We start from the raw sequence: 26,411 nt of genomic DNA, 5'->3' as shown, positions 1-26,411 counted from the left end.
GGTCCATGCTCGTGCTCACAGTTCCATGGAGGAGCTGCCAATTAATATCCCTGGTGGGTAAAACTGGCCATAGTGGGGAATCAACAGGGCTCTACTCACATGTAATAATTTGCAAGTTTAGAGCCCAAGAGAGTGGAAGTTGGGCGATAAGAGGGGCATATCAGACTGCTTAAAACTGGGGAGGGGAAGGATTATGGTGGGGCTGTTAATAACAAACTGAACAGAAATGTAAAAGAAAAATTTTTTATTTACTTCAAAGCCGAATGAACATTTGGGAAAAGGCAGTAGCTGTAGGAGATGCAACACTTCAGTTAAGGTGTGAGAGCTGTTGTGACAACTGGGCCTACCCAGTGTACCCCTATTGTGAGCTTCACTGTGAAAAAAGATGTGAACGTTCCTGAGAGGTTCCAATAACCATGAAAAATAGGAGAACCAGAAAAAAAAAGCTGGATTAGTCTAAACCGAAAAGGCCACATTAATAAAATCCAAGGGCTGTTAAAATTACGCTGGGTAAAACCGATGTGGAACCAGAAGCGAATAAACCACAATTAGTGTGACCGATATTAAGCCTAATTGCAGACAAAATAAGGACAGGGATGAACTACGATGCCCACTTTCCTGCTCCTTGGGTTTCCTTGGGGAAGCGGGAGGGGGACGGGACATGATCAGTTCAGATAGTTCACTTCTATTCTCCCTCTCATCTGCCCATCCTGCCTTGCAACACAGCTCATCCCCCGAACTGCCAGCAGCATCGCCATTCATCTTGACTCACCTAAGGACTTTCTTCCTGAGAGGAAGGCTGGCTGGCTGGCCATAATCTTGTTCAAGGAATTTTGTTTTCATCTGTGAGTGCTGAAAGTCATCACATTATCATGCCACGCAGCCCTCAGCCCACCAGTGGGCGTATTCAACTTCCCACACTGCAGAGGTATGTAAGATCCTGCATCATTTTCCCTTCCCATGTTGTGTTATCTTATGCCCCCCTTCTTTTCTTTCCTTCTACCCTCTCTCGCATTTTCTAGACTTTTCACTGAATCCTGAAGTCAACCATGCTGGGTTCATCCACGCCTTCCTGATCTAAGAAAACAAACAAAAAAACCCCAAGCAAATAGCATTCCTGACCAAATCGGTAAGCCACAATCCAAAGAGCAGGTGTTGTCGTTGACTTGTCAGCCAAAAGCCATCTACTCCTAACTAACCAGTGATCCAGCGTGCCAAAAACATGAACAAAAGCCGTATTTCACCCATCTTTTCTATCTCCTCTTCTCCAAATTGTGTGTCTGGTTGTTACAAACAAGATCCGTAAATACCCTTCATACACCAGAGATGAAAGTAAAATTAACCTTTTCCTTTTCAAAGAAAGGCTATTCTGCAATTAGAGACTAATATTTTGCCTCCAGAAAAAAGTTTTAAAAGTTTTGACTGCTTGTTTTGCATAATCACTCACCCAATTTCAGTATAAATGCCTGTTTTAATGTCTTGATCTTTCTTCTCTTTAATCAATAAACTTTTAATTTAAATAAATGTTTTGGGGTGTTTGTCAAGTAACAATATGTACACAAGAGAGCTCAGAGTACATCCTCAATGACCCCTAACAATCCCCCCAGCAAAATCAAGGACGATCATTCATAGTACCCAAGGCAAAAAAAACAAACCCAAAGAGATATAACAAAACAAAAAGCACACAAGCTTTCCAGGTCACATTTAAAAAGGCGTTTGGCGTCCCTCCTTGCAGGGCCCCTGAGCCTGACTAAATCAGCCACCAGGAAATGGACCCATGAAACGCTCTTTATAACTGAGCTGAAAGGGGGTTTATCCCATCTACGCTGGCAGTTAAATCAGATTCCCCTCCCCTTTGGCTTTGGGGGCAGAGGGACCCTTTGCTGAGATAAGAAACTGCCCTATTGCTAGCATCTCTGGGCCACGTTCACCTTTGGCCTGTCCTTTGTGTAGTCATTTACACCAGTGCAAAGTGAGTGTGAAGTGCAACCAGATCAGAGGTAGTGCTGTCCAGTGGATAGAGGGCTGGGCATCAGGAGACCTGAGTGCTATTCCCAGCTCTGCCACTGACCTGCTGGGTGACCTTAGGCACATCACTGGACTGTGCCTCAGTTTCCCTTCCTGACACTTTTTGTCGGGTCTATTTAGAGTTAGCTTTTCATGTGTGTTTAGTGTCTCACGTGCTGCAGCCCTGATCCCATGTGGCACGGTATCAAATGCCTTACTGAAATCTAAGTAAATTAGATCCACTGTGTTTCCTTTGTCTAAAAAAATCTGTTACCTTCTCAAAGAAGGAGATCAGGTTGGTTTGGCACGATCTACCTTTTGTAAAACCACGTTGTATTTTGTCCCATTTACCATTGACTTCAATGTCCTTAACTACTTTCTCCTTCAAAATTTTTTCCAAGACCTTGCATACTACAGATGTCAAACTAACAGGCCTGTAGTTACCCGGATCATTTTTTTCCCTTTCTTAAAAATAGGAACTATGTTAGCAATTCTTCAATCATATGATACAACCCCTGAGTTTACAGATTCATTAAAAATTCTTGCTAATGGGCTTGCAATTTCGGGTGCCAATTCCTTTAATATTCTTGGATGAAGATTATCTGGGACCCCCGATTTAGTCCCATTAAGCTGTCTGAGTTTCGCTTCTACCTCAAATATGGTAATGTCTACCTCCATATCCTCATTCCCATTTGTCATGCTACCATTACCCCTAAGATCCTCTTTAGTCTTATTAAAGACTGAGGCAAAGTATCTGTTTAGATATTGGGTCATGCCTAGATTATCCTTGACCTCCACTCCATCCTCAGTGCTTAGCGGTCCCACTTCTTCTTTCTTTGTTTTCTTCTTATTTATATGGCTATAGACCCTTTTACTATTGGTTTTAATTCCCTTTGCAAGGTCCAACTCTACTTGACTTTTAGCCTGTCTCACTTTATCCCTACATGTTCTGTCCTCAATAAGGTAGCTTTCCTTGCTGATCCCTCTCATCTTCCACTCCCTGTATGCTTTCTGCTTTTTCTTAATCAGCTCTCTGAGATGCTTGCTCATCCAGCTTGGTCTACAACTCCTGCCTATGACATTTTTCCCCTTTCTTGGGATGCAGGCTTCCGATAGCTTCTGCAGCTTTGATTTAAAATAATCCCACAGTATGCATCCGATGAAGTGAGCTGTAGCTCACGAAAGCTTATGCTCAAATAAATTGGTTAGTCTTTAAGGTGCCACAAGCACTCCTTTTCTTTTTGCGAATACAGACTAACACGGCTGTTACTCTGAAACCTTTCCTTACCCAGTCTCCCCTCAGAATTCCTCAGTCCTGCTTCCATCTGCAAGTCTGAGCTTTTCCCTTCAGATGCCTCATGTCTTTGCTCCATAATCTGCTCAAACCCCTTCCTAAACTCAACCAGACTTTCCACCTTCATCTCCAAACCGCGGATCTTTTCCTCCATCAGCTCTATCAGATGGCATTTCATGCAGATAAAACTCTTACCAGGTATCCCCTCCAGGATCATGTACGTACCGCAGCTTCCACATCCAGTCATCCTCATTGCGTCTTCCATGACATGGGTCACTCCCACTGCTGCCTCTGTAGCTATCATCGCCTTCCCACCTACATCCTGTTAATCTGGGAAACACAAACCACATCAAAACACCACCACCCACAGCAAAAACAAACCCCAAAAAAGCACCACAATACAAACTCCCCCTCAAACTCCCCTGTTTACAGCTCTGTTTGCTGGCTTCTGTGCTGCTGCCTTTATAGGACCCCTAGTCAGAGAAGCCCTGCCCCCTAATCAGGGCTCAGCTTCTCTCCCAGCACAAAGCTCCTACAAGCCTCTACACATAAAATACTACAAATACGAATACCTTCTTCTCCCTGTTCTCAGCTGTTCTTCTGTCCCTGATTACTGGGGTCGCCTTGAATCGAAGCCCTCGGTACGGAGATATAGAGCTAGGAGGTACCTAGCTAGCAGTGTCACTAAACCTGTCTGCACGGTTATCCGCTCAGCACTGGCTATTCCCGAGGTCCTGTCCCACAGTGCACTGGGCCCAGTGCATTGTCCCAGACCAGCTCCTCTTTGGTTGTTCCAAAATCCTGTTCAGGAACGCTGAGGGGTTCATCCCCAGGACTTTGAAGTCAGCAGCAACTGCTGCCCCACACAACTGGCAGGGAACCGTGTGTGATGTCACAACATCTAGGGTGAGCTGTCGCTCTGAGCGCTGTAGGACTGTGCTCTGGTGAGGCTCCGTGACTGAGGTTTGACTAGTCACAAGATGGGAAAAATAGCACCAAAGAAAACTAAGGAAACTGGTGCATAAATAGCACTCCAGAAAGCTAAGGAATCTGGATCACGTGGCTTCTCAGTATTTGTAGAGGAGGCTTGTTTGAGACAGAAAGAGGTCAGGTGGATAGGGTTATATCAACCCTGCTTCCAGCTTGCCGCTTGGGGTGTTTTCAGGGAGCTGGTGAAGGCAGAGACAGCTGGGGTTAGGATGAATGACTGGGCTATTTTTTAGGTCTTTGCAGGTGACAGGAAAGAATCCCACTGGGGTTCAGGAGTGGAGGATAATTCAGGTGCCTGAAGTATGCTCAGTGCTGATGAAGAAGGGGTGAATCTCCTGAGTGCCAAAGGCCCAGAGTAGCAGAGTTAGACCCATAGAGCCAGATCCCGCTCTCATTTACACCAGTTCTGGGGCACTGAAGTTACCTCAGAGTTACCTTGATAACCAGGATGAGAATCTGGCTCTCAGCCTCCAGGGAGCAGTGAGAGCTGCCCTTCCCTCACTGCCCCACCCTCGATACCGGTTTCTTGATCACCGCCAGGGTACAGCTGGATTCGTAAGAAACACTGTAGCCTGCAGGGCTGAGATACAATTTTGCTTTGTTCAGCGTGAATCCCACACCAGCCTATGAAACCTACGGTGAAAGTTCACAGTGTTGGGATGCCCCTGTAATTACACCCCGTGTCCCTGGTTTTGGGAATAAGTGCACAGCTTCTGCAGATGCTAACTGGTGGAGAGAGGCTTGGGGGGCTGGGGAGGGGTGGCACTCCTGCTCACTGCCTGAGGCCAGGCTTCCTGCTTCGCAATGCAGAAGAACTAGTTTGTCAGCTGCTGATGCTGGGCTAATACACTTGCTCAGGGTTATAAATTAATGTATGCCCCCTACCATCCGCTCTTGTATTTGTGCTAAAGGGATCACACCTAACAACTACACCCTGCCTCAGAGGCATTGGGGAGAGACTGGGAATTCCCTAGGGCCTTGATCTAGAGATCCAGGATCTCAATATTAGCCACAGATGTTAAAAAATAAACCCTCCTTAGGACTATAGCCCTTAAACCCTTAGCTCTAACCCAAAGCTCTTCTGATCTAGTCTCATCACTTTAGGATCCACAGTATGAAACACAGAACTTCTTTTGAGATAGTAAAGAGCTTTACGTTCGCTTCTACCTTCTCTAGCTCTATAACTCTGAGCAAATCAGTTTGTCAAGAACGATGACACAGTCTGTGTTTTGTGAGGGCGCCATCATGAAAAGGGGGGAAATAAATACCAAATGCTACAGACAGAAAAGTGTGCACAGCTAGAGAAAAAGCCCTTGCTAGCACTATTTGGATTTTCTGCTTTCTAGCCCAGATGCCACTCCGCCTGCTTTTAAACCCCAGTGACTCAGTTTCCCTAGAGATTTTATTTTGCATGAGGTGAGGCAGAGTGAGCTTTTAGCACCAGAATGTTTTTTTCTGTTGCTCTATTCATGCACAATCTTACCAAAATATCACCAAGAGAGGAGGCTTCCTCTTTACTCAGAGTCCCAAATGGGCTTTGTTCTAAACAAGTCTTATTTGAGTATTTGTTATTCCCTTTGGGTGCATTCTTGTGGTCAATTCATTTCCTTTTTATGCCTCTTTTGCTAGTACAAAAAGCACTCCATTGCAAAGCACTGTTAAACACCACCACATACAGCTGCAAAGCTGGCTGCATCTCAGTGGTGCTTGAAATACTTCCTTTATTACCTACACGGCCCAATCCCGCTTCCCTTTCAGTCAACTGGCCTTCCAATGGGACCAGGAACAGGCATCTAGTTTATGAGAGGTGATCACTTTAAAAAAAAAATCTTGGCAAGTGATTTTGGGGTCCCAGTTTGAGACACCTGAAAGGGGCTTTGTTTTCAAAAACTGCTGAGTACCCACCCTCTGAAAGTCAGGCTTCTTTAAGTTCTCACACCCAAGGACACCAGTCACTTTTGAAAACCTTGCCCAGGTTTTAGCGCTTTGGAAACCCTTCTTCTTTTAGGGTTGCCAAAGCGCTAAAATCTGGTCTCATCCAAAGCCCATTGAAGGGTCTCATCCAAAGCCCATTGAAGCCAACGGAAATACTGCTGCTGATTTCAGTGGAGTTTGGATCAGATCCTAAATGTGTAATCCATTGGGGGCCTGCTGCTGAGGTCAATGACAACTCTCCCATCGATTTCAACGGAACCCTAAATTATCTATGTGACCATTTCTCCCCTCTCCCATGTAAAGATTTTACATCCTAATAGATTTGGTCACTCCCACCTGTGGGAGTAATTTGTCAGATTCTCTGCTAAGTTTTTACATTTCAATTATTGGGCCAATTTCCAAATAGTGAAGAATGGGGTTAAAGTTAGCACAGAGGGAAATTCTTTCAGTTTAGTCTACAAAAGCTGCACTATTTCAGTAGCATGGCTCCTTCTCCATGTCTTGAAGGAAGGGAAAGTGGGGGTAGAAATCAGCTCCGTGCCCAGTGACATAGGTTGGCTAGATATGAATTCAGGATATTCTACGTGTCCAACACAAGAGCCCCACAGTCAGTCCATCACAAATCACCAAAATGCAACAATGGAAATTTATCAGGCTGGGCATGAAATATAACTGATATTTAATACAGACTTCTACATGTCCTGGTGGAAACATGCTTATAAGGAAGTACAACAATACTCAATATTAATAGTACATAACATACCACCAGGACTTCTGTGTTTACAGTCATTATTTTGAGGTCTTATTGATCAGTTTTGTTGTGTTTTTTGTTTGTTTGTTTTTTTAACGTAAGGGCAGAACCCATTTGTACTCTCCCTGAATTGAGGTGCCTGATGTTCATGCTCCAATATTTCAGTGATTCCTCTTTGGGATGCAATCAGACTTCAGAAAAAAAGGCAGACCAGCTACAGTGGGGAATAAAAAATGGTTCAGACAAGCTGTGAGAAAGAGCACCAAAGGAGTCACCCCCATGCACTACGGGCACCAGAAGTTACAATCTGGAATAATACTAGGAAGGAAAAGGACACAAAATCAGGAGACTCCATTGTGAGGGATGAGATTTTTCCCATACCCCCTGATGCATCCTTCTCTCAGTGAGAAAACATCTCACTACTATATTTTACAGTTCTAGTCCCAAACACTGAAGCTTATTCTAAAGGCTTTGGCAGTGCTGGACCATGCTGTAAAACAGCACAGTCTTTCTTCCTTTTTTTTAAATGAAGGATCAGAGAATAATTCTGGTGCCTGCCCCATCCCTCAGCAGGCTCAGAAGTTTTCCCTCCCAGCCCCTCAGTTCTGCAGAGAGTCCCACCCCAGCGAGATCATTGAAGGCTGTGAGCTCAATCTCGAGTCCCCAGTACTCTTTTTACTAAGTCCTCCCTCAGGGCTATCCTCTCATCAGAGTCACTGGACTGAATTCTTTTCTCATTCGCTCTCAGTGTGAATCGGGAGCAACCCCACTGGAGCCCCTGGGCCTGATTCTCCTCTTGCTCACCCTGGGCATATATAAGGAGTAAACTCCACTGAAGTCAAGAGACAATCAGAATCAAACATAGGCTACACACACTGGTTTAACCAAAATTGTTTTTTAAATAAATGTAGTTAAACTGATGCAAACTCCTGGGTGGTCATTCTTAAAGCGGTTTACAACTGCCTTATATCAATTTAATTTAATTCTGTTGCTGAATTTAGCTTAATCGAGAGAAGCTAGTTGTAGACAAGGCCCTGTTGGGAGTTTGACCTGAGCAGACTAGATGAAAACTGAGTAAGGGCTTCAGGAACTAGCTAAGTGCAGGGGTGCCTAGTGGGATTTTCAAAAGCGCCCACAAGGCTAGGTGCTTTGTAAACCCCACTAGATGCCTAGCAGACCCAGTACGGCCGTTCTTATTCACTGACACCATCTGTATGCTCAGCACTGTTCAGAATATGCCAGAAAATATAGTCCCTGAGCCAATGCATATAAAATGTGTAGCCCTGGATAAGGTGGCTCAAGATATTTAAGTCTGAAGTGTATAATTATTGAACATGTTAATATCTATGAGTGGAGGCGCTGATGGCAACAGAAATTTTACCTGATTAAGCACTGGAAGATTTGACCCTCCAACTTCCTTTCTGGACAGCTCTTCCTCTTGAGCTCATGTGCCTGTTTATTTTCCTTTCCTCCCTGCAGTGGCCCTGATATATCTCAGAAGACTCCGTTTTTTTCTCTCAGCTTTAAAATGTGGGATTTTCCTGGTGTTTGGTTTTAAGTACTCTCCTGTGAGAACTGCAACTCAATCACCGTAGTGTTTTTCTTAAGAGCCTTCAGGAAAGTAACTAGTCTCAAACAGAAGTGAAAGCAGTGTTTTCAACTCTCGTGATTTTGTCACGAGTCTCACAATAATTATTGTTTTCCTTAAAGCCCCGGCTCCTGGAGTCAAGTGGAGATGTGAGGATTTCAGCCTTCATTCTTAAAGAACAAGTAAGTTTCTGGCCCTTGTAGCTGTGCAGAAAGCTTCACAACGTGACCCCAGTGCACCCTAAAGGCTCAAAAAGCAGAAGGCAAATAAAAAGAATACTACATCTATTATTTTTACAAAATATGATTTTTAAGCCAATCTCACGATTTTTGGTGAGCCTGACTCATGATTTTTAAACATTTGGGGTTGGCAATACTGTGAAAGTAACTTGAAAGTGTCGGTTTCATTCCTGTTTAAAGTCAATTTCTGGTCTATTCTATTTAGTACGGTAACACCCCAGGCAGGTGCAGGTATAAACTCATGGGGGCTTTGCCCTAGTAGGATGTTTTCAAAAGGTAAATGATCTATTCCAAGCTTGGTGAACTTCAAGAAGTAAGTGGCTTAAATGGTAGAAAGCAATCTAGATTTTTCTACAATTGTTGTATTCAAGAGTAAGAATATACTTTAAAATTTTAAACCTAACCAGTGTCCTTTAAGTGACATGACACAAGATATTAGAACGTGTTAGCATTAGTGCTGAGTATTAGAGATATGAGAGAGAGGGAGAGGGACAGGTAATTTTCTAAGTTATTGTCTGCAAAAAAACGTAGAGTTTTCAGTTGCCTAAGTAGCCCCTGCTATCACAGTTAAAGTTGTCCCCCCTTACCAAAATCTGAAACGGCATCCATGACTGAGCGTGATCTTACTCTGCAAAGATCTTCTCTATTTTTGTCCTTGCTTGAAAGAGCAGGAAGGGCAAGGAGTTCACGACTTTCCTTATTTCCTTTAACAATCTTTTATGCCACTGTTGTGGTTACCACGGCTGACACTCTCTTCACTTCACACTCAGCAATAGGTTTTTCATAAGAAGTCAGTCAATTCAGGAAATAAGCAGCCCACCTGCCACACAGCTGTACTGGGGGTTTTTAACCAGTATTTCAGAGGGCCTGTCCACACGCTAGGATAAAAGGGGTGGTTCAAAAGTGTGAGAGCTAACGTGCTTAAAACTCTAGTGTAGATAGGTCGCATTGTATTTCAACATGTGTTAGCTGGTCAAGGTAAACGACAGGCTACCCACAGCTAGCACATGTGACAATGCAACTTGCCCTGTCTGCACTGGCATTTTGAGACGTGTTAGTTGTCAAGTTTTAAACATACCACTTTTATTCAGCATTGCCAGCCCCAAGGATTTAAAAATGCTGAGGCAGGCCTCCAAAAATCGTGAGTTTAATAATAATACATGGTGGGTTCTTTCTTTGCCGTCTGGTTTTTGAGCCGTTAGCAGTCACATGCAGTCACAGAGGGCTAGATATTTACTTTTTCTTTTAAAATGAAAGCTGAGATTCTGTCTTCACTTGACACCAGGAGCTGTAGCTGTAAGAAAAAACACTAAATATGATAAGACTTATGATGTTATCATGAAAGTTGGCAATACTGACAGGCCCAGACAGTGCTATTTTATGTGGTGGTGGGTTAAACAAACTCAGCAATAATCAGACTTAGCACATACCTCTCACGAATCTGGCACACTAATGGAGAAGTCGACACAACATAGCAGTGGGCTAGGTCATTACCACCATCCCCATTTTACAGATTGGAAAACTGAGGTAAGGCAAGTTTATGTTGTGTCAGGCCACACTGGGAGTAGAAGGCAGCGCCTGCACTAAAATTTGGGCATGCCCAGTTCCTCTAAAAAAGATACACATTCCCAGACTCACAACTCTGAAAACCTTCTAAGCGGCCTCTTTATTTGTTCCCTGTGGTTCTGTTATACACTTGTTAAATGCATTAGGACAGGCTATTTACCTAGTTCCACAGTTTTAGACCCTTTCTGCGTCTGGTTTCATAAGAACAAAGAACATAAGAATGGCCCTACCGGGTCAGACCAAAGGTCCATCTAGCCCAGTATCCTCTCTTCTGACAGTGGCCAGTGCCAGGTGCCCCAGAGGGAATGAACAGAACAGGGAATCATCAAGTGATCCATCCCCTGTCGCTCATTCCCAGCTTCTGGCAAACAGAGCTAGGAACAACATTCCTGCCCATCCTGGCTAATAGCCACTGATGGACCTATCCTCCATGAATTTATCTAGTTCTCTTTTGATCCCTGTTATGGTCTTAGCCTTCACAACATCTTCTGGCAAGGAGTTCCACAGGTTGATTATGCATTGTGTGAAGAAATACTTCCTTTTATTTGTCTTAAACCTGCTGCCTATTCATTTCATTTGGTGACCCCCTAGTTCTTGTGTTATGAGAAGTAGTAAACAACACTTCCTTATTTACTTTCTCTACACCAGTCATGATTTTATAGACCTCAATCACATCTCCCCTTAGTCGTCTCTTTTCCAAGCTGAAAAGTCCCAGTCTTATTAATCTCTCCTCATAGGGAAGCTGTTCTGTACCCCTAATAATTTCTGTTGCCCTTTTCTGAACCTTTTCCAAATCCAACATATCTTTTTTGAGATGGGGCGACCACATCTGCACGCAGTATTCAAGACCTGGGCGTACCATGGATTTATATAGAGGCAACATGGTATTTTCTGTCCTATTATCTATCCCTTTCTTAATTATTCCCAGCATTCTGTTTGCTTTTTTGACTGCCCCTGCACATTGAGTGGATGTTTTCAGAGAACTGTCCACAATGACTCCAAGATCTCTTTCTTGAGGGGTAACAGCTAAAGATTTCCTTGAACCTTTCCTAAGGAATTGCTCTATCTCGGGGTTTTTACTGCTGCCTATCCCTGTAATATCACAACGCCTTCAGCAGGGAAACAGTGATGGGAATAAAACTCCCTAGTGGGCTTAATGGAGTCTTTTCCCTTTCTGGGGTACAGAAACTCCACATAGGGCAAGGTTCTTTTTCCGTTCAGTTCAATGGTTGCATTATGCATTTGTTTGAGGTCTTTTTGTTTTTATTTATTTGTTTAAATACCAGTGAATGTCAGTGAAGTTACAAGGACTTACACCTGTATGGTCTTAGGTATGCACAGTGGTGTGAGTAACAAGATACATATCCCCTAGGCAGTGAAGGATCATTTTTTTCTCCAATTGTGGCATCTTCAAACTACAACCAGGTTTTCTTGTTACAGCTGTTAGCTAGGGGGGGGGAAGTCCCCCTAGCAACAGAGGCAGAGAACTTCTGGACTTCCCCTCTGCTGTTTACCCAGTGAGGTGGGGGACTTTCCCTTAGGAGAAATCATTTATCACGGGCCTTGCTATGGGCCCTGGAACCTGTACAAACCCATATACAAGAAGTAGGGTCGGGACCGTAAGCAGTGCCCTTGAACTCCTCGGTCCTACGTATGTGGGTGCAGTTACACAGTATATGTAGGACTGAAGGGAGGGGCGCCCTTTGGGTGTGAGGTGAGTGCTTCCGTCGCTCCAATGGGAACTCCCCTCCGCCTCCCATAACAGCCCACTGGGAAGAGGGGGCCGCACCGCGAATTGGGAGGGAGAAGGGGGGAGCGGTGAAGTCCCCGCCTGGGATCAGGAGAGTGGAAACCTCAAGGGGGGAGGAAACACCGACGGCATCCAGCGGCAGGCGGGCCCGCCCCTCTGGCTCTCGCCCCAGAAGCGATCGCGTGGAGCGGCCCCGGCAGCAGCGCTGTGCCCGGGGATCTTCCAGCCCCAGCGGCGAGAAGGTAGGTGGGGGGCTGCGCGGGAGCGCCGGGCTGGGGCAGCCCTTTAACCAGCTGCGCCCGGGACAGCTGAGCCGGCGCGTTAGGAGCGAAGAGCGGCCAGGGCTGCCCGCGTCTCTGCGCCGCTCCCCTGCCCGGGGAGGCCTGGAGAGGGGCCGGCCGCGGGGGGGGGGCGTGTGTCCGGGGGCAGATGGGGGAACTGGCGCCAGACCGAGCTTGGCTGGCTGGATGCCGCCCCCGGCCGCGGGATCACACCCTGCTGCAGATCTGCGTGCTGAGGTCAGGGCCAGCTTGTTCAACGCAGCCAAACTCTCCAGCTGCCTCTTCTGGGAAGAGCCAAATCCATTAGCCGGGGGCGGGGGAGCCCTTTGGGAGAGGGGGAGGGTATTTTTCTGATGCCTCCCGAGTTGCTTTTTTAACGCCGGCCGCCCTTGCTACTTTATCTGCTGATCTCGAGCTGCCTCTGGTCCTCATATCCACTCCCTTAATTCCGGAAATCAATTAACACACTCCCACCAATTAAACACACCGCAGCAACCTCCCTGCCCTGAGCAGGCAGCGGACACAACCCACGGTCTCCAGCCCAGCTCAAAGCACACCACAAAAATCAACCGGGCAACATCCACTTTTATGCTTCAATTTTTTGTTAAGAACCACAGCTATAAAACTCTCCATGACATTCCCACTCAGCATTTCTAGATCCCGTTTAAAATTCGTTTGGAAGCAAATCCCAGAGGCTACCGTAAGTGAATAATATTAGGCAAAAAATCATCCCCAAACCCAAAGAAATTTATTCTAATAATCTGCGATGGGTTCCAAAAGATTTTCTTAAAAAGGGTAGCGTCACAGAATTCTTAGACATACATACTCTGCACTGTTAAACACATTCATATCAGAATGAAAATCTGACACAGATCATGCAGATAAAGAATTGCAAAATCTGTACTCGAAACAAAGCATAAAAAGAAAAAAATCAGATTGCAACATAACCTGCTCACAGAAGCTGCTATGCAACACTCATGATTCCCTCTCAGAAAAGAGAACTGAAATCATGGCAAGGTAGACTCAAAATAAAATCCTGACTATTGAAGTCAGTGGCAAAACTCACATTCACTTCAGTGGGCCCACGGTTTCACCAAGATTGCTTAATATTACTGCTAAAGCACAACAACTAACTGAAAATCATAAGCAGCAACACCTAATAGATACAAAACCATCACGAAAATATATGAGTGAAAAGAAATCTTGTAACGTTTTTAAAAAGTGTTTTCTCCCTTTCAAAATTGTTGGAGAGAGATTACAATTGGAATTAATTACAGAGAAGATTATTAAACACATTAAATCTGAATAGGTAGCTTCAAAAGTCACAAACGTTCTTAATATCTCACCATAGCCATGTCTTCTAAACAAATATTTCTTAAACCTCCAATGAAAAAGTGACAACTTTTAGCAACAGCCAAAAACCAGCAGTAAAATGTATGGCTTCAAAGTACACATTCTCAGAGGCTATTTCCCCCCCTCCCCAAGACAATGTATTTTACACAGCCACTGCCCTAAACCAATGAGGTCTTACACCAAGGAGCAGACTCACTATCACCAACCTTGCAAATTAGAACCCCATTCCTGCAAACTCTTACACGATTAACTTTAAGCACATAAATCAGGGGTTCTCAAACTGTGGGTTATGACCCCTTGGGGGGTTGCAAGGTTATTAAGTGGGGGTTACGAGCTGTCAGCCTCCACCCCCAAACCCCGCTTTGCCTCTAGCATTTATAATAGCGTTAAATATAAAAAATGTGTTTTTAATTTGTAAGGGGAGTCGCACTCAGAGGTTTGCTGTGTGAAAGGGGTCACCAATGCAAAAGTTTGAGAACTACGGACATAAGTAATCCCATTGATTTCAGTAGAGCTAATCATGTGCTCAACTAACAAATAAAGTTTAAAAGCTTGCAGAATCAGGGCTTAGATCGCAAATGTCCTGTCAGACTGAGACACACAAGGCATTACAAATTTCGGGGAGGCAGCTACAATGCAATGTTTCTCCCAATTCACAACTAGACCCATACAACAAAATTCTATACCAGAGAAACAGGCAGACTCTCATAAGAAAATCTCAATATTTTACAATTTTTAAGCATCAACGGACATAGCAAACTGGGACCAGGTCTAGGCTTATGGAGCTTTGTTGGCACAGCTCTCTTGCCACAACAGTGCCAGCATAGCCCTCTGGTGTAGACACATGCCCACCAGCAGAAGCTGATGTAATAACAACACCTCCCCAAATGAAATAAGCTAAGCCGACAGAAGTGCTTTTCTGCTGGCTTAGCTGCAATCTACTGGGGAGCTCTGTCGACAGGTCGTTCGGTGGTGGGAGGAGAGAGAATCAGACCCCTGACCAATATAGCTAGGCTGGTAAGTTTAAGTGCAGACCAGAAAGTGGTAGAAACATTTATATACTACTATCCAAAATTAAAAACATGTTTCCTCAGTGAAGTCCGACAAGAAATAGCACAGACACAAAATATTTTTAGAAATATCCAGGTGAGGAAAGATTCCAGCACATTCATTTCATAGGGTGATGCAACTATACAAGTCATTTAATAAGAACAACATTTCTGGGGAAAACCCAAAGGGAGAGAATTTAAATATTAACACTTTGGCACAGAAGAATTATTAGATCCAAGCCATTTCCATCCTGAGAATTGTCCACATCCAGCTTCCGCAGATTTGGTCTCTATCAAAAGATGTTAGTCACCAGTAACTGTTGCTGAAGGGCTGACTCTGCGTGGCATCCTATGGCTCTGCGAGCTTCAGAGCTCATTAAAAGCCATGTCCATTTTAAGCTCTATGAGGACCAGCTGAGGAGGTCAGAGGTTATATAAAGGGTCAAATTCAACAAAGGAATAAACATTTCTGGAAGTAACTGCCTCAGTTCCTTACACCTGAAACTCACACGGACAGCGAACTCTGAAGGAAAGGGAAAAGGACAGGGGTGGTATGATTATGCAGAGACAACACTTTGGAAGAACTAGTAAATAAATTATCTTTTTTTTTGAGATGGGAGTCAGAAAAGAGTATAACCCAGGTGGAAGGTGGACTAAAGACAACTAAATAAGGGTTGTGTAAGCCCATTCTCCCTAGCCTAGCATCAGAGCGGGATGCTAAATCTAAAGTAGCACTGCGCGAATGTATATGCAGAACTCCCTGCAGCTGCTTTGCAAAGCTCAAACATTCCTGGAGGTAATCCACAGATGCAGCCTTGGCCCTGGCAGAATGAGCTCTAAGATTTACAGGCAGCAGGACCTTCACCAGTGCGTGCCAGTGTGTGTGTATTTAGCAAATATGAAAGAAGACGGCATTAATCTTATTCCACAGGAAGTCTGAGACTTTCTGAAAGGCTTCGCCCTGCTTAAATTGAAATTAAGGACCCCCTTGACATCTGAAGTGTGCAGTTTAATCACTTCAGGTTGTTTATGTGGCCTGAGGGGAAAACACTTGCCATATAATAGACTGATTTAGGTGGATTTCAGAGATGCCTTTAGAGAGAAGCTTAGGCTGAGACTGCAGAACCACCTGGACTTTGTGGAAGGCTGTCAAGGGTGGATCAGCCATTAAGAACTGCAGCATGCTCATTTGTCCTGCAGATGTTATGTTCATCAACAAAACTGACTTTAGGGACAGGTGGAATTCTCCTAAGCTGACCAAAAAGTGCCTCCCTCAGTCTTGTTGGTACCACATTCAAATTCAACATCAGAATAGGGTCTCTGAGCAGCGGTTACGCATTAATCAGCCCTTTAATAAACCTTGATATGGTCAGATGACTAAACGGCTTCACCCCAATCCACAGAATCATAAACTGAGATGGCAGAAAAATAGAACTTTATAAAAGAGACTGACAGTCCAAATGTTTTAAGATGCAGCAAATAGTTCAAGACAAGAGGGACTGGTGCAGATTCAGGAGGCAGGTTATCGTAAGATGCTCGTGCAAAAAATCTCCTTTAGGTTTGTGCATAACACTTCATGGTAGAGGGCTTTCTAGAAAGCAAAAGGGTGTCCTGTACCCCAAAAGAGAGAGTCCAGTGACAGTTAAAGCTCCATAACCCAAGCTACCAGATGAAGCACCACTCCATTCACTATGTCAGTAGATCAGGAGATACATGACATCTCCAACAAGCATGAGACCCAATTATTATTATTTGTATTGAGATTCTGCCCAGAAGCCAGGGCCCCACTGTGCTGGGCAATGTACAGATATAACAAAGAGACAGTCCCTGCTCAAAGGAGCTTACAAGCTAAGTATAAGGTGATACAACAAATAAATGCAACGACGGGAGCAAAAGGAAATAACGTGACAATTATCAGCATAATAAGTAGTGGTCTCAGCACGCCAGCTGCCTAGGCACCATAGCAGAACATAAGAACAGCCATACTGGGTCAGACCAAAGGTCCATCCAGCCCAGTATCCTGTCTTCCGACAGTGGTCAGTGCCAGATGCATCAGAGGGAATGAACAGAACAAGGCAATTTATCAAGTGATCCATCCAGGTCATCCACAGCTTCTGGCTGTCAAAGGTTTAGGTTTCACATCCTCTGCAGTGAAGACAGATGCAAAGAATTTAACTTCTCTGTAACGGCCTTATCTTCCTTGAGTGCTCCTTTGGCACTTCGATTGTCCAGTGGTCCCCACTAATTGTTTGGCAGGCTTCCTGCTTCTGATATACTTAAAAAAAAATTCACTGTTAGTTTTTGTGTTTTTTGCTAATTACTCGTCAACTTCTTTTTTGGCCTGTGTAATTATACTTTTACACTTGACTTGCCAGAGTTTATGCTGCTTTCTATTTTTCTCAGTAGGATTTGACTTCCAATTTTTAAAGGATATCTTTTTGTTTCTAACCACCTCTTTTACTCTGTTTAGCCATGGTGGCAATTTTTGGTCCTTTTACTGTTGTTGGTTTTATTGGGGGTATACATGTTATGGGGGTATACATGTTAGTTAATCCCTCTATTATGGTGTTTTTAAATAGCTTCCATGCAGCTTGCAGGCATTTCACCCTTCTGACTATTCCTTTTAATTTCTATTTAACTAGCTTCTTCATTTTTGTGTAGTTCCCCTTTTTGAAGTTAAATGCTACTGTGATGGGCTTCTTTGGTATTTCCCCCTTCCCGCTCCCCCGGATGTTAAATTTAATTATATTATGGTTGCTATTACCAAGTAGTTCCACTATATTCATCTCTTGGACCAGATCCTGTTTTAGGATGAAATCAAGAATTGCCTCTCCTCATGTTGGTTACAAAACTAGCTGCTTCAAGAAGCAGTCATCAATGGTGTCTAGAAATTTTATCTCTGCATCCCATCTTGAGGTGACATGTACCCAGTCAGTACAGAGATAAGTGAAATCCCCCATTATTATTGGGTTTTCTGATTTTTGTAGCTTCTCTAATCTTCCTGAGCATTTCACAGTCACCATCCTGGTCAGGTGGTTGGTAGTATATTCCTATTTCTATACTCTTATTATTCAAGCATGGAATTTCTATCCATAGAGATTCAAGCTACCTTGGCAGCACAGCAAAGAAGAATTTGAAAGGGGACTACATGGTGGCTGTGTGGATTTTTATGGGAAACTCCTTCCAAGCATAAGGGGCAGCATGGGAGAATGCCTGAAGGTGCTTACTGGAAAACTTGACCAATGGGCAGTGAAGGCTGGCATCAGTGGCAGAACAGATGGGGGGAGTCAACATTTTGACAGCAAATGAGAGGTGTTAGGTAGCATGAGAACAGGCTGTAGAGAGCCTTAAAAGGGAAGACAAATTCTCTGTTTGATGCAGTGGAGAAAGGGAAGGGGTGCAAAAAGAGGGGTGATGTGGTTGAAGTGATGAGCCAGAAAAATGCAGTTTTGGTTTGAATAAATGAGGCAAGAGGGGAATTTCCAAGGCCACAAAGGAGGATCTGCAGTGGTCAAGATGTAAGGTGACGAGGTTTACTACTGTGGATGGAAAGGAAAGGTCACATGTTAGATTTACAGTGCAGGAAGAAGCAGAAAGATCTTAACGCAACGTGGATTTGAGAATCTAGAGCAGGGTGTACATCGAATATATGGCATGTAAAATGGATTTGGCTCACATGCGGTATTTATGTGACTTTTAACATACTCAGATTGTGCAGGATCTAAACTTTCATTTAAAAAAAGTTTCTAGCTAGCAGTAGGGTTGCCAATTGTGGTTGCATGTATTCCTGGAGGTTTCATCACATGACATTAATCTTTAATTAAAGATGAGTCTTTAATTCCTGGAGACTCCACGCCAATCCTGGAAGGTTTGCAACCCTAGCTAGCAGGCAGCTGTGCTAACCCCGACAACCCCTAGAACTGACATCTGAGCACTGAAGAGTCCTGCACTATACAGCACCAGAGCTACCTGATGGGAAAGTGCCAAGTGAAGGAGAAAGAGAGTCAGTGGCATCAGAATACTGATGGAATCTAGACCTCAAATGGATTTGAGGTGTCGGGATGGTATCTGAGGCCTCCAGAACTGAGGTCTGTAGAAGTGAATGATCTGATCCATCCACATCTGATCCATGACCTCCGCTGGCATAATGGTTCCTCTTCTTCCCAGGGCCTGCCTTTCTCCTCAGAATGCTTCCCCTGCCACTCAAGTTTAAGGGCAGAGAAAAGCAAACCAAGAGCTTTTGACATATTCCAACTAAACTGTTGGATTTGGAGGCTCAAGGCTGCACGTTTGCATCCCCAACAGAGCCACCAAATATGCAACATCCTCCCGACTCCTTCCCACCAGAGGTGGGCTCATCAATGCCTGGCACTGTCTTAGCCAAGAACTAGAGTTGGGATCTTGGCAGGCCCTCTGCTCAGCACTGGAGGGGGAGCCTGTCCTGGGGCCCCACTGCTTCCTGGAGTCCTTAATGTTCAGCCCTGAGGGGGTTGCCAGCACAACAGCTCCCGGTTCATTTGTGGTACTGGAGAAAGTGTGGGTGGTAATTTTGCACCATCACTTACAGATGACTTATGTTCTTTAGTGTAGAGCCTGGATCAGAACCGGTTCCAAACTTTAGCATTGAAAGCTTTGACTAAGGAATCCAGAGGCTTCCCTTTACCTGAGGATGGGGTTTTGGCAGCTAAAGATGGCCTATCGTGGTCCTTCATGGAACCACAGCCAGAATTTGCTGTGCTCCAATGTCCAGCTCTGAAGAGCCACTTGAGATAAGGAGATCCCTGGCCTTTGGGCCTGAGAAAGCGGGAGATAAAACCTTGACAATCCTCACATTGCTCTGGAGAACAACTCTCCTTTAAACAAGCTTTTTTTGTCTTTTTAAAAGCACCCACCATAGTCTGTTAGAGTGCCATCAAGTCAGATCGATGCTGCCGCACACTTCAGCCATCTTATCATTCAGGGTGTGTTTTCACTGCACAGCTAACTCGGGCTTTTACTCACATGTTGCCCCAACCCCTGTCCCGTACGCATACCCAAAACTCTAACCTGAGTTTGGTGGTGCTTTAAACCCTCGGACTACAGGCAAAAGCCTAGGTGTTCACTTCACTGAGTCTGGTAACCCGCCTACTTTGTAGTGAGGATACAGGCTAAGCCACTCCAATGCTGATAGTCCTCCAATGGCTTCACACAATTCCTGCTGTATGCCCTGCAGGGGGGACAACTCACTGGCAAAGAATCGTAGAGCAGCTCACCTTCCTGCAGCACAAAGAAACCTGGGGTATGGCCCCAGAAGTCCTAGTGAGTCACACAAGTGAGTGCCACACCAGGACACAGTGATTTGAGTATAGCTTTCCAGTGTGGCTGATCTCAGCCAGTCTAGGCTAAACCAGGTGCGTCAGACTCCAGTGCCACTCACCTGGGTTAACTCTGCAGTGAAGACATACCTTATTATAAAATTAAAGGTACAAAGGGGCTTGAAGTCTGGTCAAACTAGACTACAGGAATAAAGAGACACCCACAGAAAGGAAATGCAGTGATAAGGACCACATCCCTGATATAATCTCATACCACAGTGCCATAAGGGTCATGAGGTTCCAAATGAGCATAATTCTGAAAGGGTTCAATCACCCGAGGACTTCTTACCCATTGGTGGGAATATGAAGAGGCATCCTCAAATAATAACAACGATTTGTAAGACACCAATATATAAATAACCCATCAGTACAAATAGGAATCTCAGTATGACAATGTTTCCACGAAGAAAAAAGAACTTCAAAACAGTAACAATCAAAACAAATAGGGATCTCAGTATGACAGAGGATGCTTTGCTTTCACAAAGAAGAGAAAACTCACCCTTCAAAGCAGTAACCACAAACTTAGACAGTATGGTGATGGGCACCATAGAAAAGCCTAAGATAGCATAAACCTTCCATCAATCTCACACTAACACAGCATTCTAGAAAATCAAACCCAACCACAGACAGACTCATTGCTGATCTCCGCTCATTAGAGGGAAGTATTCATGGCTTCAACCAGTCCTAGTTTCCCATTATGGTCCTACCTACTTATGGATAGGATATAGCAAACCTATATCTCCACCTATTAAGCAACCCCCTTTTAAATTAATGCTAAAAACAGCACCATGAGGTCCTGGTGCTGCCACAATATAAATAATAAACAACAACAGATATTTGGAACTAAACCACACCTTAGTTTGTCCCTTCTCCACGTTGGGAGACCTGCAAAAGGTCAAGAAGTGAAGTATCTGAAAACCTGGATTTATAAAGAAAACTCTTCTGCAGCCTCAGTTACAGGTACCACCTTCCAGGGAGCGTCGGTCGACTTACCATGGTAGCGTAGACATCGCTGACGTTGAGCCAGCGGAGAGAGAAATATCCACATCAGTTGAATAGAGAACTAGGGCCTGAATTGAGGTTTCAATCTGAGTGAGGAGAATTAAGATATGACAGATATGTGATCAAAAATTGCTCAGTGAGTCTGCCTCTATGTGCCTGGGGAATTTCCTGAAATGCCAGAAGCAGGAGATTAATAAACTGAACACCCAAAGCATACCTGAGACAGTCTAGGGTGGAGCTATACATATACTTATGCATTACATGTGCTTGACTTAATGTCTGAATAGTCCCATTGAGTGGGACTACTCATGTGCATAAAGTTAAGCAGGTGTTTAAATGTTTGTAGCATCTGGGGACAATGACTAAGGGTATTTTCACCTTTTCTTTCCTGCCAGACGTACTAAAGATTCCTCCCCTTGCTTACTGGGTGTATTTAAAGAGAACCCACACAGAGTTAGAGCCTGTACAGCCTAGTGTTTGCAGTGCTTACGGGACCAGCCCCTGAGTTTGTTGTGCACAAAGCACGTAACCAGCCATCTAAAGAGCATGGTGTGCTAGAGAGCTCCCTGTAGGAGTCAGCTGCAGTGCGTTATGAAATTATGTACTCATGCCCTGAGCTTTCGTCAACAGCACGGTTTTTATGAATATAAAATGTATGACATTTCTAAAAACCGAAACAGGAAGTTTTTCAGTTAAGGGGAAACTTTAAAAAACTGGACAGCATTGAACTGAAGCGTTCAGGTTCCCACAAATGGCCTTAACTTTGTTTCTGTATCTGCCCCCTACATGATCAGACTGTCCTCTAAGGCCTGGTCTTCACTAGGAAAAAAGGTGTGTTGCAGACGTGTTACAACCCTAATATAGAGAGGGTGATTTATATTTTAATGTGTTAGCTGGTGGGGGTCAACCACTGGAGGGAGCATAGGTTTTACCTTGACCAGCTAACACATGTTAAAATACAAATTGCTCTGTCTGCACTAAGGTTCTAACACCTAACACATGTTAAACACACTTTTTGTTCCTCCTGAAGAGAAGGCCCAATCTACCAAGCCACTCTCTCTCCTCTTACACTTCAGTTACACAGCAAAAAGTATCCAGCCTCTTCCCCATCTCTCCCTTATAATTCCCTCACACCAGCCATGGGGAGTTTCACAGCCATTTTAACCTTTTATTATATACAAGAGGTTAGACTTTATTTTATCCTGGAAGCCTTGAATCCTGTATACACTTGTGATTCAATTACACATATCCTGCTCCATAAACTCTGGGGGATATAGCTAATAAGACCAACACCTGAAAACTGGAGACTTCTTCAGAGTCCACAGCCAGCCACTGAAGTATACAGTGCTTGTGTTCCCAGGTTTCAGAGTAACAGCCGTGTTAGTCTGTATTCGCAAAAAGAAAAGGAGTACTTGTGGCACCTTAGAGACTAACCAATTTATTTGCGCATAAGCTTTCGTGAGCTACAGCTCACTTCATCGGAAGCTCACGAAAGCTTATGCTCAAATAAATTGGTTAGTCTCTAAGGTGCCACAAGTACTCCTTTTCTTTTTGTGTTCCCAGGGACCATGACAAACTGCCAAGGCAAACAGGGATTAAGATGCCAACTAGTTCTGACAGTTGTCACCAGCATGTATCTATTTCTTTATTTAGATTTCAGATTTAAACAAGTTTCACACCAAAGAGGACCTGGGCTGAACACACATGTACAAAACACATGGATATAGGAGATATGAAGTAAAATGTGACCAAAGCAGCATTACTTCCTCCCCCACACACCACTGAAACATCAGATGTGATCAAGGCACCTTAAAATTCCCCAGTGCACTTTCCCATTAGCCACAAATCCCATCCTCGGTGCATATGAGCTTTGCAGTGTGCCAGGAAAGTCAAAAAATTCAAGCCGGGGGGACAGAAATTCCAAGGGAAAGGGCCCATGTCATGGATAGGACAGACTGGGTGATGGGGACACTGGACAGATTTCAGGGTATTTAGATGAACTTAACTCTGCATTTCCATGCTTTCCCACATTTGTTCAGATGACGCTTGATGTAGTGGGGAACCAAACTCCAAACACACACTACATCTGGGGAGGATGCCTGATGAATCTACCTCTGACAGAGAAGGACGAAGGACCTCACTCCCTGCCTACATTTGCTTACACCCCCAAATGCCCTCAAGGAGTAAAAATCACTTCAAACTCAAATCCATTGGGACCCCCTCAGACAAGGCCGGATTAATGCAAGGGCTTTAGGGGCTGCAGCCTCGGGCTAAGGGGGGCCCCGCAGGCCACATGCAGCCTGCTGCGTCTTTTCATCCGGCCCACAGCAAGTCTCTGTGCCACAGGCCGGACACCAGTCCCCGAGCCACCCCTCACCCTGGGGTGGAGCCGCAAGCGCCGGCTCGCCAATGTGCCCCAGGCAAGGGGCATTCGGGGAATCTCTGCACACTGTCCCTGTCCCCAGCGCTGGCTCCGCAGCTCCCCTTGGCTGGGTACCACAGCCAGAGGGAGCTGCGGAGGCGGCACCTGCGGGCTCGGGCAGTGTGCACCGCACAGAGCAGCCTGGCCCCTCTGCCTAGTGGCCGGACATGCTGGCCACCTCGGGGAGCAGAGCAGTGCGGAGCCAGGGCAGGCAGGAAACCTGCCTTAGCCCTGCTGCACCGCTGACCAGGAGCCGCCCAAGGTAAGCGCCTCCTGGCCGGAGCCTACACCCCGCACCCTCTCCCGCACCCCAACCCCCTACCCCACAGCCCCCTCCCGCACCCAAGCTCCCTCCCAGAGCCCATCTCCTGCTGCACCGCAACCCCGTCCCATCCCTGGCCCCACCCCACAGCTGGAGCAGCATCCCTTCCTGCACCCCAATCCCCTGCCCCTGTTCTGAGCCCACTCGAAATCTCCTGCAGCCCCACAAAATCTATTAGCCCCAGGCCCACAGGAGAGTTAATCTGGCCCTACCCTCAGAGCCCCCATTTCACACTGGTGGGGGATAGCAAATCCATCCCAACCTCTTATACACCTGTGTCCTGAGGGGCAGCCCCCACACACTTGGTTGAGACCCTTTCACAGCCCATATTTTGCACTGTCCCACATTGCTTTGCACTTTTTCAAACTGAGACTGTATCACAACTGGTTATGAAATGAACTGACTCATTCTGGCTTCTCGCCTGAAGTGAGTTACGACAGCTCACTGTGACTCTCACTCAGTACTTTCTCTGATGGTTTTTAAGGTTAATCCCTTTATGGGGGTGTATTACAAAGACCGGGGCAAGGATGCACCTGCAGAGTTTAGATAAGAGAAGAACCGAGGTTTAGGAAGCAGAGTATTACCGAGCCGGGGAGTTGCAGGCGGGATCCAGATGAGATTTGCTGGGCCAGGGGCGCCGCAGCAGGAGCGGATACAAAGGTGGTAACTGCCTCACTACCTGGAAGTGGAGCTGCCCGTGTCTGGTCGTGGGAGAAGAGGAATTGGGGGGGCTTAGAGACCCCCCTTCCTCCTCCTGCACTAATCCTGGGGGGGCTCTGGGGGGGTGCACCTCCCCCCTTTTATAGGGGCAGCTGTGCTGGGGCACCCCTAATCCTCCCCTCTTCCTGCACTAATCCTGGGGCGGTTCTGGGGGGGGTGCACCTCCCCCCTTTTATAGGGGCAGCTGTGCTGGGGCACCCCTAATCCTCCCCTCTTCCTGCACTAATCCTGGGGGGTGCACCTCCCCCCTTTTATAGGGGCAGCTGTGCTGGGACACCCCTAATCCTCCCCTCTTCCTGCACTAATCCTGGGGGGGGGTCTGGGGAGGGCGCACCTCTATTTCGGGGGGGGCTAGGGGGGGAACCCTCGATCCCCCCCACACTGATGAGGGGCGGCCTGGGGGTTTCAGCCCCGCTCTCGGAGCGAAGGCCGGGGGGGGGGCGAGGGCCCCGCAGATGAAAAGGGGGGGAGGGGAGGGGGCTATGAGGCGCTCGTGTTCCGGGCAGGACGCCTGGGTTCCCCCCGCTCCTGCCCTGGGGGCGGCTCCACCTTGGCCGCGGGGGGGGTGTTCTGCGTGAACCATCACAGACCCGAAGGAAGATTCCCAGGCCCGGCCGACGCCAATACCAAAATGGCGGCGGCTGCGGCGAACGTCCTACGGGGAGGCGAAGGGGACAGAATACAGAAGCCGAAGCGGCGCCTGAGCGCGCCGCCCGGCCCTGCGGCTGCGCACTGAGTTCAATGAGGGGGGGCGGGGCCGTGTGGAGGGGGGAGATGGGAGTGGCGGGAGCAGGCCGGGCAGAAGGGCGGGGCTCGGCTGCATGGAGGGGGGCTGGGAGCATGGAGAGGGGCTGGGTGGCATAGGGGGGCTGGGCTGCATGGGGTGGCTGGGTGACATGGAGGAATCATAGAATATCAGAGATGGAAGGGACCTCAGGAGATCATCTAGTCCAACCCCCTGCTCAAAGCAGGACCAATCCCCAATTTTTGCCCCAGATCCCTAAATGCCCCCCTCAAGGATTGAACTCACAACCCTGGGGAGAGACAGTCTCACCAACCTCAAGCGTCCAAAAATCCCGCGTCATCATGAGACTGGCATAAAAATAATGAATGACTTTTTGAAAAGTAATCCATGCGGGTCCTTTTTCTAGCTGGTAGCTGCACTCGCATCACGGCCTCGAGTTTTTCTCACCGAGGGCGAGGGCTAGACGCTCTGAGGGTGTTTTTCGGTTTGTTTGTTTTTTCATGAAAGCTGAGATAACCCCCACATGCCAGTAGCTGGGGCACGAAGGAAAACACCCAGATTCCTGCCCTGCTGCGGACAGAACACATGGCCATGGTCAGGCAGCGGGAAAGCTGTGACCGCTGCCTAGCCCACTGTTCATAACTATCTCATTGGTACCTTGTGCTTCCCCTGTTGCCCCTTGCCCTGGATTTAGGGTACGTCTACACTGCAGCTGGGAGGTGTGATTGCAGAGTGGGTAGACGTACCGAGCTAGAATACCAGAGCTCGCTCCAGTAACAATAGCCACGGACACAGCCATGGCGGCGTGGGCTGAACAAGCTGTCGGTCTCCTGCGTATGTTGCTAACTCATGTTGCTAACTCGTGCCTCTGTCCGTGCTCCCGTGGTGACGTGCAGCTGTTGTTACTCCAGCTCGCTTTGATCTAGCTGCATCAAAGATGATTCAGATACATCTACAATCTCAACTCCTGATTGCAGCATGGGCAGACCCTTTGATTGTGCCCTCCTTCAGGCAGGGACTGTCTCTGTGTTATAGGTTTGTAT

General features: G+C 46.1%; 2 protein-coding genes across 14 annotated transcripts in view; one reads left to right on the top strand and one right to left on the bottom strand.

Annotated features, from left to right (window-relative positions):
* Positions 1 to 25,301, bottom strand: part of LOC140897918 (C-type lectin domain family 2 member A-like) — a 44,217-nt gene extending 18,916 nt beyond the window's left edge. For 2 of the 10 annotated variants that reach the window (XR_012154866.1, XR_012154869.1), the window contains exons 1-2: positions 24,488 to 25,301; positions 3,497 to 3,631 (exon numbers count right to left, since the gene is read on the bottom strand). The gene's annotated coding sequence lies outside the window, so the exon portion shown is untranslated. Of the gene's footprint in view, positions 1 to 3,496; positions 3,632 to 3,873; positions 4,471 to 4,715; positions 4,872 to 24,487 lie in introns of all 10 variants that reach the window. The other 8 variants (XR_012154864.1, XR_012154870.1, XR_012154868.1 and 5 more) reach the window with 7 other exon arrangements.
* Positions 11,990 to 26,411, top strand: part of LOC140897920 (C-type lectin domain family 2 member B-like) — a 38,402-nt gene continuing 23,980 nt past the window's right edge. The window contains exon 1 of one of the 4 annotated variants that reach the window (XM_073311213.1): positions 11,990 to 12,084. The gene's annotated coding sequence lies outside the window, so the exon portion shown is untranslated. Of the gene's footprint in view, positions 12,085 to 12,108; positions 12,363 to 24,058; positions 24,564 to 26,411 lie in introns of those variants that run through there. The other 3 variants (XM_073311210.1, XM_073311214.1, XM_073311209.1) reach the window with 3 other exon arrangements.

Source organism: Lepidochelys kempii, chromosome 14 (genome assembly GCF_965140265.1).
Source record: "Lepidochelys kempii isolate rLepKem1 chromosome 14, rLepKem1.hap2, whole genome shotgun sequence".
In the NCBI taxonomy this organism is placed as follows: Eukaryota; Metazoa; Chordata; order Testudines; family Cheloniidae; genus Lepidochelys; species Lepidochelys kempii.
This window is presented reverse-complemented; position numbering and strand designations above follow the sequence as displayed.